Source organism: Telmatherina bonti, assembly GCF_933228915.1.
Source record: "Telmatherina bonti genome assembly, chromosome: 11".
Classification (NCBI taxonomy): domain Eukaryota; kingdom Metazoa; phylum Chordata; class Actinopteri; order Atheriniformes; family Telmatherinidae; genus Telmatherina; species Telmatherina bonti.
This window is the reverse complement of record NC_136629.1, coordinates 37,438,968-37,454,746: the sequence shown is the minus strand read 5'-3', so window position 1 is coordinate 37,454,746 and position 15,779 is coordinate 37,438,968.

Genomic DNA, 15,779 nt, shown 5'->3' with positions numbered 1-15,779 from the left:
TAAGATCCTGTAGGACTCCATAACTTCACACAAATTCAATTTTCAGTCTTCATTTATTATTGTGGCTGTTTTAAATACAAAATAACCAACTTCCAGCTATTCATTTAAATGTACAAGTTTGCACAGAAAGGCAGAAAAAAAAAAGACCTTTCTATGCTTTTTGATTGATTTTAATTTCTCATATTTCTATTTCTTTGATTCAAACAAAAACGTTGCGCTGAAGAAAATAAGATATTCTCAAACAGGGATATTTTGTTGACACTGTGCTGAATGGCCCACGCACCTGGATGCATGCGCTCTATATTTAAAGCATAAAAAGTCACAGTCAGGTCGTGTTTAGTTGTTACATAACTGTAGGAAGAGCTGAGCTGTCATGTTGGACTGCTTTACGGTCACATAAGCCTAAACTTTTTGGATGTTTGTGTGAATTTTACTGACTGGCTGCATGTCGTCTGTCTGTAGGAAAGTCCAGGTCAGTTCAAATAATCCAGTGATCCCAGTTTGATGTTTTTTTTACTGCTAATTATAGCATATGATAAAAATGTTTCCCAACCAATGTGATCCCATGAGAGCGGTGAAAATGAGGAGCTAAATGCAGCTCTGTAGCTAGAGCATTAATCTTAATGATACATGCAAGACGTTTTTAGGGTATTGATGAAGCAAGACTAGAACATCCCCCAAGCAGGTTTTTTTTCTGGGTTGGAATTATTACTTTTAATTGCCTGCATTTCTGCAGCATTACTGTAATCTGTGTGGGGAAACAAAGTGCACGTTTACCTGAAAAGGTGACTGCTTGTCTCCAAACCTGATGCTTTCTGCGCTGATAGGAGTAGCCGCCTGCTCACTTACGTCCATCTGGGTAGTTTATTATAAGCTGCGTACATTTTCCCTTTTACAGCTGTTCAAAACAATGTAAGCATGACGGCAGCGAAGCCCGCCTGTCCGTCTGGATTCGCTGCGCCCACGCCGGCTTTCTGACGAATGTGTGCGTGCGCAGCGAGCTGTGAGGTTGCATCCTGCCGAAACGAGACGGGAGTCGTCGTCATGGTGTCAGCGCTGATGTTTGTGTGCAGGAACCGAGATGAACTCCCTCCCTGTCAACTGAATGATTTTTCCTTTTGCAGAGTGAATCTAAACGCAATCTGTTGAGAATTTCTTCCACGTTTTGGTATCGTTTATGCATGTGTGTGTGCGTCCTGACTGAATAACTCCCATGATTCAACAAGAGGCAGGATCAATGATCTAAAAACAAACAGTTGTTTGTCAGTTTGGAGTCTGTTAAGATTTTCTGTTGAGTGCATGTTGAAATAAAACAGAATTGATCCAGAAAGGGAAGGAAAAAAAAGACATTTTTTAAGTACTATTTCTATCTACAGAGGCTTTCTGTGTGTGTTAGCACGTGCACACGAGCAGATGCATGTGCATGCTTGTGTGCACGTAATTTTGTGAAGTTTGTATCATAATGACATTAGCAGTAAACAAAAACAGACATTTCTGGAGCATCTTATTAACCACTGAAATCAGATGAAAGCAACAAAATGCAAACAACCTCCTTTCATAGGTTGTTGCAGCTCAACATTAATTACATACAAAATGACTGGATTTGATATTATTAAATGTTCATCAAGACGAGGAAGATAATTACAGAAACGAACCACATGGGGAGGTCGGCTTTTTGTTGTGGCTTGATTAAATAAAACCAGCTAATGAATCATAAAAAAAAGATGTGAGTGGATAATTATTTAGGACAAGAAAAACTCTACGGACAAACTGGAATCTGTCTGTCTGTCTATCCGTCTATCCGTCTATCCATCTATCTATCTGTCTGTCTATCTGTCTATCCGTCTATCCATCTATCTATCTATCTATCTATCTGTCTATCCGTCTATCCATCTATCTGTCTGTCTGTCTATCTGTCTATCCGTCTATCTATCTATCTATCTATCCGTCTATCCGTCTGTCCATCTATCTATCTATCTATCTATCCGTCTATCCATCTGTCCATCTATCTATCTATCTATCCATCTATCCGTCTGTCTGTCTGTCTGTCTGTCTGTCTGTCTATCCGTCTATCTATCCGTCTATCCATCTATCTGTCTGTCTGTCTGTCTATCCGTCTATCTATCCGTCTATCCATCTATCTGTCTGTCTGTCTGTCTATCCGTCTATCTATCCGTCTATCCATCTATCTGTCTGTGTCTGTCTGTCTTAAACATTTTCTATATTTATCTTGTTTTAAACATTTTCTATATTTATTTTTATCTTGTTTATTATGTCTGCAACCAGTGTTGTTCTACTGGTGTCCACTGGGTGTGCACGGCCTAGGAAACATATGCTGCATTGTGACTGCATTTTACTGCCATCTTTTACGTGCATGTGACAAATAAACAAGACAAATAAACATGCACACAGTGGTACTGGTGAGAGGTTTGGACACAATAACCCGTTGGAAATAAGTTGAAAGTGTGTCCAAACTTTTGTCTGTTACAACTGTACATACACTGTACATATGCTGATTCTTAGTAATCATTAACTGTCTCATGCAGACTGAATTTCTCTGACATTTTTTATTTTTTTCTTAATTTTCATGTTTTATTTCAGAGTTTCAGGGTTTTGCCATTTCAAACTGTTTGTTTTTTTAATACCTAATGCATTTATGTGACGACATGGTGGTATAATTCTAGTTTTAAAGAGTTGCTGTTTGGTTGGTTGAACTGTGACATACGTGAAGAGAGATCATTGGAATTAATGTGATTCCGTCTTATTGGCCCAACTTGTGAAAGTTCCTTATGATGAACTCTGTTTAATTATCATGCAACTGAGTAGTTCATTAAGAGTCTATTGGACAAAATGGTGGTGAGCAGTTATTGTAGTTTCTCCCATGGAGGAAATGAGGCGGGTGGAGTGGTGGATGAGCCTAATGTGCATGTTGTGTGTGTGTGTGTGTGTTCCACAGACGTTATGTAGAAGGTCTGGATAGTGGGTGAGATTAAGTATGTAGACACAGAGATAGGCCAGAAGCCTAACAGCTGTACTGTAATTGTGTGTGTGTGTGTGTTTGTGCGCATGCCTCAGGTTAACATCTCTGATTATATGTCTCTGAAAGTGCATGAATCCATCTTTCAGTGTGTGTGTGAGAGCGATAAGTCTAACAGCTCTGACCAGATCATGTGAAGAAGATGAACAAGGACATTTTCATTATTAAAAGCTACTCTAAGTTCTCATTTCTTTATTCTGTCTCATTAAGTATGAATTGTGTTAATATTTCCATTTGTCCTTGTTAATGTCATCTCTTGCCTCCTTCATTCTCTCCCCCTCTGAGTCCTTCTAAGTTTTCTATCAAAGCACTTCACCACACTGTAATGTCATTACACTTACTCTTATTGTGTTGTGTATTCAGGCTATGAAGGTCGTGGCAGGTAGAAGCACTGCTGAAAAGCAGCTGTGGAGTTCCTCGCAGGGGGAAAAAAGAAAACCTCTGGATGCATTTTCTGTTATTTTTGGTATTTGATTGTTGCTGATTAAATCTCATTTACCCCCTCATTGCTTAAATAATGAGCAGAAGATTGAGATGAAAATTCCTTATTATTGTGAGACAAACGTTATACATCGCCGCCCTCATACTTCCTAGCATCTTTTGCGTTGCCGTGATTGCTCGGTCAGTTAATCCACTAGAGGGCAGTGCTGAGTTCAGAGTTCACGTCCCCATTTTGACACCAGTTGGTGGCAGTAATGCACTGCTATAAAGTTGTTTGCAACCATCCAAAAACCACCAGAAGAAGAAAAGACCACAAAGTGTTTTACTGTCCTCACTTTCTTCTGTCTTCTTCAGGTGCTTTTTATTTGGCACCATCATTACTGTTGTACTATTGTTTAATATCTGAAATGCCAGCATAGTACGATTTTTGTAAGATAACATGAATGTTACGTTTTCAGAGCCTTGTAAGTGTTTATAGTTATAATCATGTTTAACAAAATGCAAAATGTAGCTGTTAAGATTTTAAAGAACAGACAGGCATGATGTTCAAGGCCAGAAATTGTGATAATTTTTACTGATTTTGAGAGTTTATTTCTAAACTGAGCTAAGGATCTACACAGTTTTAAAACATTCTGCTCAAGCCAAGGGGGTGTGTTGCGTAAACCTGAATAACCGGTGATGGTGAAAACACCAAAACAACTGTCGGGGAAAAAAAGAGTTGATAAAAGAACTAAGAAACAATGTGGCAGTGTATAAACGCCCATTTATGATCCCCTCTATTTCTAATTATGTACATCCATTTCAAACATTGTGTTACGTCTCTGTCCTCATACTTCCATGCATCTTCTATGTTTCCATGGTTGCTAAATCAGTTCATCCCATAGACTGTATATAAAAAGATGAGTGGAGCCTCCGTGACGTCACCCGTAGGTTTCTGAAGAGCTGAATTGAAGCTCGGTGGGCGGTTCCTACCATCTTGGCAGGGGCATGCGTGTCGTCTCACCTGGAAAATACAAATATGGGCAAAGAGGTGGAGCTAAGAGGGGGGCTGTGAGCGTTATGGTGGATGATTGACATCGAGCAAATTCCTAGCTACCTCTAGCTAAGAGCTAACTGAGCTAACCCGGAGGTAACAGGAGCTAACCAGCTAACAGAGGTAAGCGGGCTAAAGCTAAGTCCCGTTGTTAACCGGATAAAAACTGCGGTTGTTCTACGTTCTTCTTACTTGAAGCGGGAGATTGGGTACCTGTCAGCCAAAAGGACACGCCCTCAAATATCACAAATTTTGAGATTAAATTACTTTTAAACGGGCGAGTTTGAAAAAAATATCCTCCCCCCCAGTTGTCATGAAGGTAAACCTGAACTATTAAACCAGGCTGTAGACATGTTTATTTCTGCTGTGAAGTTGGTCTATTTAACATGGGAGTCTATGGGGATTCGCACTGTTTTGGAGCCCCTAGAGGATGAGGGGGGAACTGCAGTTTTATGCACTTCCCCATGGGCTTCACTTTTAACAGCGGATGTTGCCGCTTGGTTCATTCACTAGGGGGCAGTGCTGAGTTAAGTGTTCAGTTTTGTATTAAGTTTACGTTTTGACAGCAGTTGGTGGCTGTTGTTGCAGACAGACTTAAAACTTCTCTTCAAATGCTTCTTCCATGTCTGCAGTTGGTATTTACCGCAACTTCATCAGTGTCAGATATGTTTCATTTGTCATTTTCAGTGTCATTTTCTTGCTGTTCCTTTTCTTCTGTGGTTTATTCCTTTATTCATAGTAACTCCACACTGTCTCTGTAGTTGTCAGTGGTTGCTCTGATTTCTGTGTCAAGCGGCGGATAGTTGGAGATACCCGGGTAACTGACACGTATCTATCTTCTTTATCAAGAATAAATGGGTCTTAAAAATCCCTTAATACTTTATACTTCAAATTTTCTGTCTAAAACAATTAGGCATCCAAATCAGAGAGTAAAATATCTGCTTTAAATAAAAGCAAAGTCAGTAAAATGTCTCAAAGACAGAAAATACAGACTAAAGCTGCTTCCACAGGCTGCCACTGGTGTGGCTGCTATATATTCATATTGGAATTATACATTCCCAGTGTGAATCATGAGGGCACTGGGTGGTGTAAGCTGACACCCATCAGAAATGCCACGGCGACATGACAAATAGCAGGTAGGATAATCAACATGTGCATGCGTGGGGACTAAATGTGTCTGTGGTGTTCTAGAACAGCATTCGTCCGTCTGTGTTACCCTTTTTATTCCACTATCGGAGCAGGCACGATTTTACGTTCCTGGGAGGATAAATGTTGCCTTTCATTTGATTGTCCTTAATCGTCACTGTTTTCTGGCAGTGATGGATCTCCTCACACATTAGATGTGACAGCTGTAGACTTATTTAATGCAATAAAGTTTCAGAAGTGACCTTCGTAGAATTAGATGGCAAAAATTAGAAAGGTTGCAGTGTGACATTGGTATTTTACCAGAATCCCAAAGAGCCGCTTCTCATTTAAATAACATTAAGTAAAATAAAGGATTTGAAGAAATGCACAAATTTGGATACTTGATGAAATGAATGCTGACTAAAAGTGGAGTCAAACTGAGAAAAACACAAGGTAGCCAGGATGGAAGAGGTAACCAGCTAGCAGGAAACTAAACCAGCCAACCATACAGTCCTTCTGTCATAGAAGGAGCAATCATTTGAAAAAGAGCCAGCCAGTCTGCCCTTTGACTGCGACTTGAAATGTGGCCAAAGTGTTCCTGATAAAAGAGGGGTACGCTGCAAGGACGGAAACCTTCGGCAAACTCTCTGCTTTTCTTTGAGAAGCTCACAGTCTGTCTCAACAGAAGCCCGGCCAACCTGTCAACATTTCTCACAGCGAGGGGACCAAACTGGTTGGAATGAAACTCAGTCGACACCTCTACCCCGCTCAGCTGAAGCCAATGGATCAATCTTACTTTAACAGCCCTGCTCGCTCATCTGTGTGCAAAGACACACATCCCTGCACATGCATAGCCACACAGACACACACGAACCTGGCCCACAAGTGAGGTTGATTTCATTCTAACAGCCCTGACTTTCCATCCTGAACACTTACTGAGGGAGAAAGTCAGAAAGGCTGCAGGCAGGGAGGAAGGAAAGATGTGAGGGACGGAGCGAAGGGCGAGGTAAATGGTGACAAAGGGAAACGGACAGAAAAAAAGAGGGTCAGAAACCCAGAAAGTAAGTCTTCACGATGAGCAGCTTGTTTTTATTTCAAATCGGCTGATATATATAATTTTTCTCCAGGAATCTTTGAAATGATGCCTGTTATGAATACGGTGACCCACGTAACACAAACCTGAAAGCACATGGCGTCGGAGCGTTATGTAAGATACAATCTGTCACCTCAGAGCTGCTTTTACATCGGCTCCAAAGCTTTCACAAATAAACACCTCTTCGCCAGACAGATATCTGCCTGATGGACAGGTGCTTGTACAGTATGCGATGGATGTATCAATGCATATAAATGGTTCCATTGGCAGTGTAATGTTAATAACTGCCCTGTGTGCTGTGATGGGATCTCACAACCCCCTCAGCTATCAGAATGAAGGTGTTAAGAGCACAGAGATGTTCTCACCTCCTTGACAATGTGCTATGAATATCAAACAGTTGTCAATGGCTGCTGAAGCAAACCAGAAAGACTTTGTTTTGTTTTTTAACTTTTACAGTATGTAAGAGGTTTTACTTTATGAAACAAACATTAGATTTATGACTGTAATAATGCAGAGTCTACATACTGTTGGGCTCATTTATTCTAACACTTATTTGGATGTGGGTTTTAACCCTTTATTCCATTGGGTATTTTCATCAAAAAGCTTATTAATGTCTTTAAATGCAGCCAAATTTACATCTTCATATGAGCATTTCAACATTGGAGCAAAGATCATTGTCAGGTTTTTCCTTTAAGAATCCAGAAAGTCATTTAGAAGGGATGGAAAGTTCAGCTCTTTTCAAAGATTCAGCTCTTTTACCTCGGATTCTTTTGAGGAATTGATCTTTTGGTGTCAATCAGAGCTTATTTGAGTCTCATTTAGCAGTTATAAGTAGTTTTTGTTATTTTTTTGGAAACAATTTAACTGTTTAATGTTTTAATCAACATTTTCTTTAAAAAGATCTAAACTGAGAACCATAGCAAGCAAATAAAGGCCAAAATTTGGACATAACGACACTTTTTAAATGAGCTAATTTCTCTATTTTTTTTCCTGTCACACTTGTGGTTTAAACCTCTTTCTGTGTATCTAGTCTGTAACGCTACATCATCTAAGAGACCCTTCCTTATGTACATAGGGGTATGATGTAGAAAAGTGCAGATGAAATCTTTGAGATTTCTTCCGAATCACTTTAATACAGTGGTTTCCAAACTTTTTCTGCAGGGTCCCTTTTCATCGACGACAATAATGTGGAGCCCCCCCCTCCCGTCACATTAACCACAGAAACATACTAAGAAATGTGTCTTTAGTTTTAGTGGATGTATTGTAGGTAACTATGATTAAAACCGTGTCAGTATTATTATCCATTCTTCTGCTTCAGTGTGAAACATTTTAAACCAGGAATCTCTGCAAACTACTTCCGGTAAGTTTTCTATGAGACGAAGCTGCTTTAGTAAAACAAATTGGCTATGTACGATAGTTGGATAGTTGGATATTTCTAAAGTAACCTGCTGGCTTTTCTTTGTGTTCAGGATGTAACTTGTTTGGCTTCATACTTCATTATATTAGATGATAATATTTTGGTACATGCAAAAGTCTGTGCTCTCATTATTACCCACCATTGGTTATTACTGGTCAAGCTGGGACAGATCTGCTCCATCATAGTTTGTTCTTCTTTTTTATTACTTGAAGTCTCTCTTGTTGATTTATCATAATTTCCTACGAATACTTTTACAAATTTATCCAGTGTAAAAACTCCCAAATTTTATTTAGCCTTGCCCTGCGCCCCCCCCCCCCCCCCAGTTTGGGAACCACTGCTTTAATAAAAGATTTGAAGCTTCAAAAGACGGACCACAGCAGTGACACCTAGTGGTCAGCTGCAGTTACAGCAGCCACAAACTTCCAAACTATTCCCACAGTTTAGTTTATTCTTCTTCCAACACAAAAAGCATAAATCCAGTCTTAAACAGTCACCTCTTCTGTGTTGTCATGTCACCATAATAACCCGAAACTTAACGATAGTTGATTGTTATCTAATGATAACGTGGAGCGTTTTCTCATTTATCACGTGATCATTTATCTCGCTATGTTGATAAAAAAATTGTTTTTTCTTTTTTAAATAACAGGATGATCAGGATGGGTCCAAAAGTAACCAGTTACTCTGTTACACCTGATGTCATTGATTAAATCTGATCTCAGCCAGCATCCTTTGCTGGTTTGACTGGACTGAGACATCCCAGTACAAAACAACTCTACTGGGATGCCCCCTCAGAGTTACCAGTTGAAGTGTTGGGAGAGAAGATAAAGACTAAGTTCTTATCCATGTTGAAGGACCCTACCCCTCCAGAACACTGATAGCCCTGCAGTGCTCCTTCAGACAGACTGCAGCACCCAAAGCATAAAAGGGCTGCAAGTTCTAGATTTCTGCAGCAGTTGGACTGGAAACCAGCACTGCTCCTGTCACTCTGAGGTGGGAGTTAGGACCCGAATGCAGAGACTGGAGGCAGGGAAGCAGAATCAAGATGTTTTAATTAGCTAAACATAAAAACTGGGAGGCTAAACTCAGGCAGGGAGAACGACAAACACAATGATCCAGCACTGAAGAACAGAAACCTAGTAGTATGTATACACAGAACAAGACACACGTGGAAAGATTTAACTAAATGGAACCAGGTGAGTTAATGAACTGCAGGTGAAACAGGAAACAAGACACAAGGGAACTAAACGAGGAAAACTATAAATAAAACAAGAAACCAGAACTAAAAAGTCCAAACCACGACATTTCCCAGTACAAAGCAAACACTGTCAATATTATCCTCTTAATTTTTCTCATTTCATACATTTATTTATGTTTTAACAACTCATAGTTTTTCTTGGGGAAACCAGCATGGACTCCGTTCCAACGACTGTTCTTTCCCAGCTTCCTCCCACAGTCTGAAGACATGATGTTTGTCTCATTTAAGTCTCTTAAATCTTGCAGGGATTGTGTGTGAGTCTGACTGGATGTTTGTCTCTCTGAGTTGGTTGTGTGATGGTCTCTGAGCAGCTCCAACCCCCTCACGACCCCTGCTTTTAAATAATCCCTTCATACGAGAAGAAACTGTATTTCTCCAGATAAGCTAAATTTTCCTGTTATCACGAGTTTAAAAAAAAAAAACATGCAAGCATGGCCGCTCTCAGCTTCCGTATCAAAGTCCTGATGACGTGGTGACAACTGGGATATCTGGGACGGACTGGAAAACAGTTGCTTCAAGTTGAAATGAATCTCTACAGATGAATCTGCTAAAATCATCAGTCACAAAATATTTAAAAACTTTAGTTTGCATACTTTTATCAATTTTAAAGTAACATTTAAAATGTGGTACTTTTGTACTATTTAAATGATTAAAAATATCCATTAGTATTTATAGAATTGTGATTTATTCATGCAAATCTTTGTGTTTGCATGTAAATGCAGGAGACTGACGATGTTTTACAGACAGTAATAACAACTATAAATGTATTTCAGCTGTAATGTGTTGTCATAAAACAGCAAACCTACTCAGGCCTGGTCCAATAAGATGGTCAGACACTGTGATTTAAGGTGGCCACGAAGGTTATTGCTCATATAAGCTAACCAATCTACCCTCAGAAAACACAAGGTCAATGGGATGGTAAAATTATCCACAGAATTACTTACTGTAGGATGTGTGTGTGTGTGTGTGTGTTTGCCCGTTTGTGTGTTTTTCTGACAGAGACATCAGGCGTGTGGCAGAGAGGAAATTGCTGCATTAGTGTATGATAGAGGGAGAGCGCAGAAGAGATTGCTAGAAAGAGACAGAGGGAGGAATCCTGCCCATGGGAGAAAACAGTGAATCAGTTATGCTGCAGGAGGAAGGAGGATGGGAAGGTGTTGGTGTGGCTGCAGAGAGAAGCCACCTGAGCCTGAAGGCTAAAAACCTCACCGTCTCCATTTGCTCCACACATCTGTTTGCATGCATAGACTTTCACTCATTGAAGCCGTTCTAACATTTTAAATTCACATGCAAATTCCTTCATAGCCCAGCGGACTCAAATGATGGCTTTTAGACATGTGTGGGATGATGTGCGCACCACATCTCTGGTCTGTTTTTAAGCGGATGTGAGTAGAGATTAAATCAACTGAGTTCCCCTGACAGTTTCTTCTCTGTCGTACGCACCGATTCGCTACCTGAAGTGTCTGAATCTAATCTCAGTCAGGTCAGACAGATGTACACAGAGCCATGAAAAGCAGGGGCGCTCTTTGTGCGTGTGAGATGGGTATTTCTGCCATGTTAACCGCTGTAACATGACGGATGGCAGGCCATAGACGCGGACATGTATGCCCATTTTCAAAACCCAATAACCTGTGCAGTCTGGAAAGTCTATCAGCCGAGGCGGCAGTGTCACAACTTGCCAGGTTTTAAGAGGATAGACTGTGTCAAACAGTCTTTTATGGTCATAAAGTTCAGATTAAATGAGGAAAGAAATGAGGATCTTCCTCTTTAACTGAAAGATTTTAATATTCCAAGACCTGTTGCCCATAATTACTGTAATACTACCTGAGTGGGCTGTCTTTGCTGTGATTATGGCTATGACAGTGATTTAGAGAGGAAAGTGCTCTGTTGGGACCACAAAGTACCCAGAACAGTCTTAGAATATACTCTCCTGGGTGTCATTTCGTGCAACAGATACCTGCATGTGCGTTCAAAGGGAAACTTCCTCAGGAGGAAGCTTTCAGTGTGTGTGCCCAACAGTAAAAAGCAATAAAAACTCAGCGCTCGCATTCCCCTGAGGGAAAAAGGCCTCTACAGGTATTTTATCATCTGAGATTTTTACATTTTTACATTGCTTGACCAAAACCCTTTACACACCTACTCCGAATATTCCATCCGACTAATTCACACAGAAATACATCTTATGGAATTAATGTCAAGTCAACGAGAACGTTCACATCAGTGGTGAAATTCCATCCTGCGGTTTTGCAAGTTTCATTGTTTCAAACTGAGGAAGATTTTTCCTAATATTTTAATCTGACCTGCGATGGACTGGCGATGTCCAAGTGTACCTGCCTCTTTTAGCTTTTAGCTTTAGCTTCCTATAACGCTGAACTGGACTTTGTGGTTAAGAAAATGGACGGATTTTCATCTGATAGATGCACAATGGACAAATCGGAGAAATCGTGGAGACAGTAGCTGCGTTTCCATTACATTTTTTTGCTAAATAAAAGTGATATTTGTAAGTTTTAAAAAATAACTATTGTGTTTGCAGATGTTTCCACTGAACAGTATTTAGCTCATAAGCCTGAGTTCTTGTAAAATCTCGTCCAGCTGGGGAGATTTTACGAGAATTGCGGCTTATGCAACGTAGCCACGTAGCGTTATTTCGGGGTTTTCTACGGCTTTTCGAAACTTCTCTTCCTCATTTTCTTTCCTAAAACTCTGAATTTTGCTGTTGTTTGTTCCGTACCGCGCCATATTTACCAGAAATGAACTGGTCACGACCCCCAACGTCATGTCCGCGAACACGTAAATACGAAAACAGTGTTTTTATTAAACTTTTGCAATATGTTTCTCAATCAAAACGTCTGAAATGAACCACCTCCTGAGATCGTAAAAACGTTTTCCTGATATTTCAGTCTTTTTTTTTTTTTTTTTTTTTTTTTTTTTTTAATGCAGGTGTTTTAATTTGCGTTTTTGTTTATTGCAATATTTAGTTTTTTTACGCAATTTTAGGAGTAATGGAAATGCACCAGAGCCAGTAAGGAGTTACACAAGTGTCACTGTCGCTGCAACTTCATTCTAACTTTATGTCACAGAACTCGTGTCTGTTCAACAAGCAAGGGAAAAAAAAGATCATCCTAAAGTCGGCGTTGGAGCAGCCGTGTTCCAGATGTAGACCCTGGACTAAACAAGTTCTCCTTTCTTTTATAGAACAGGATGAACCCAAGAGGTCTTTATTCTTTCCTTTTGCAGCATCAGCAGAATATTGTTGCTGCTTGATGTGAAATCCATCTTTGTTTTCCCCACCTTGTGAGTTTCTTTTAGAATTTAGTTGCAGTTTCGTATCACATCTGGAGTGCAGAGACAAAAATATGTCTATTTACAATTTCATGTTGTTTATTTACATTGGTCCCAGTGTGTAAAAACCTTCAGATTAAGTTTTAAACCAGTTCAATACAGCTTGTTGCAGACACATCAGTTCAAGCAACAATGGACCGCTGTACAACGGCTGATCAACGGCGTTAGCAGAAGGATTGATGTGTCACTGCTTCTGAATGGATTTTATTCAGAACAGAAACTTCTCCCACATTTAATAAGTGATTTTATGGAGGTTTGTAAGTCGAGCTCATGATGAAGCCACAAATCCAGGTTCTTACAGATAGAAGTCTGCTTTTTAGGGCGGCGAGTACATCTGGCTTCTGTAACATGGCTTTACCTCTCAGGTTGTACACAGTAACTCTGTCTTTAAACATATTTTGTATATTATATGGCATCTTATTACTTTGAACTTTGAACATAAATGAACTATTTTAAACTGAACTAAGTCACAGAGTTTGAGGCAACGTACTTTCAAAATTAAATTATTAGTATGATCTTTGTATCCTGCATGATGGACAACCCTTATGGCTCTTTTTGTAGAATAACTAGTCTTTGCAGAGTAGTCTTAAAAGTAGTCCCCCAGACTCCCACACAATAATTAAAATATGGTAATACTAAAACATTGTACAAGGTAAGTAATGTTTTGGAATTCAGGATATATCTACATGTTGACAGAAGACCAACACTTCAAGCTATTTTTCCACACAAATAGTCAATGTGAGGTTTCCAATGTACTCAGACTACACAACTGTCTGGTTAATGGATGCACGAGTGTGTGCTTTTATTCATTTGATCAATTCCTGCTACAGATTTCCTAAATTTTGCAAAACAACAGACCGCTGACTTTTATGGACTCTCATTCAGAAAAATACATTTATTTTAAAAATGTTTTGATTCCTGGAACGGTTGATGTGAATCATAAAATGGATAAAGGTGGTCGGAAAATTGTCTGACTATAACCACATCCAGCATATACCTTAATCTAATCATTCTAAACCCATAAACATAAGCAAAGGCATTTTGAAGCTAAACTATTGACCTGTAGATGGCCGTAAAGTTTAATTACCTGTAATCCAATCCTGAAACCCGGTCTTTTTGTTTTAACAACAGAAAGCAACATCTTCTTGGCTGGAGGTGAACTGGAGGCCGTGAGCCACATAAACCGCTGACATGTTGGGCATACCACAGGGTGCAAAGGACAAGTTGCCTTCTTAAGCAAACATAACCTTTAGGTTTTATCCCCAAGTGAGGATCACATGACTGGAATGAAAGGCCAAAGGCTAATGCATTATTTAGACTTTCTGTATGTGTAATCTTGAAACCTTTCAGCAACTATTGTCCACACAGTTTGACTGATTCCAGCGTTTTCAGGATGGATTATAACCATCATTTTGATTGCCTGATTTTCTGTTTTTGAGTTTCATCTCTTCAGGTTCAGAGGGATCAGATAAATAGGTGAATCATTATTTACATGGTTCCTTAACCCAAAGTGGGAGCTGGTTCCATAAGAGAAGGCTTTACTTTCAGAAACTGCGCACAGTAAACGTGCACTCTAAGGGCGAAGTGCTCTGTCGGGAAATGTGCAACCCTGAGATCTTTAAAATACCAGAGGTTGCTCATGAAAAGCTTCGTATGTGTGGAGAAGAATTTAAAACAGACATGTTGGAACGACTTGTGCTTTGGACTCATTTCATCTGTTTTTCCTGATTCAGTAAAACCGACATGTTTAGATGTTTGCACATGTATGAGGACACACGTCAACTGTTTTATACAACACATGCAATTCTACTGGCGTCCCATTTTTCAAATTCATTAGCAATGAAAGGCCCCCATATTTCAGTGCCACAGAATGCTGTTCTAAGACGAATTACACTTTTCTCAGGTAGACTTTATAAAAAAAAAAAAAACCTCCTCATGCTATTTTTGCCTCGTTGGACTCCCTCTCTGACTGGTTGTCACAGTTCGAGTTACATGAAAGCATTTTCAAACATTCTGTTTTACATTTAAAACAACTTAAGTGTTTGATATTAAAGCAACTGTGGCGCTGCAAGCTTGACTAATTGATGGCCTCTTGAGTCTGTGCTTGCTTTTAGTCAGGTATTAAACTGAGCTGGGAGCAGTTAATACTCAGGGAGCTGGAAATGTGTTTAATTCAATGAAAATGAGGCGAGGTATTTCTAAAATATCTGTATGCAAGCTCAGCAAACCTTTCTGGGATACATAGAACTTTAATAAGTAATGCCCCCCCCCCCCCCCCCCCCCCCCAACTTGTCCAATATTTTACTGTAGTAATTAGTATGTAAGGAAAGTATGCTGCATCTTGTTTAAATGTTAATCAAGCTGAGAAGTGGTTGCATTGAAAACACTGAGAAGTTGCAGCTGTGCTCTGCAAACCTGCATTTACATGAGTTTAATCCTGCTTCACCGCTCAGTTCAGCTCCATCAGGAGGTTTTCTAAAAGCCAGAGATTTGTTCTTGCACGACCAACAGTATCAAAGCTTGGTTTCGGGTCTGTTCAGTCTCCGCAGAGACTTTCCCCCTCAGATAATGTACATGTGTAACTGCATGTGCATCTGTTGTACATAATAACATGTAAACCACGTGTAAATCATGTGATTTTTATGTGAATCACATTTGTTTGACAAGTGGATAACATGAAATCGCACATTTGCACATGGGGTTCATATGAAGAACATGAATCACATATAAAAACCATGACAATCATATGCAACTCACATGTAAATAACATGAGAAGAACATGTGAATCGGGTGTGGTTGACACATGTGACTCATATAAAAATCATGAAAACCACATGTGAATCCCTTGTGATCCACATTTTAACTTCATGTGATGTACACGTGGTTCATTTAAATGACGTGTGTTTAAAACATCATTCACACCGTGAAAACTACATTGAAATCACGTGTTCACATGTAAAAAACATTTTAAAAAAAACCCATGAAATTCACATGTAAATCACGTGTCTTACATATGGTTTGCATATGATTGACAGG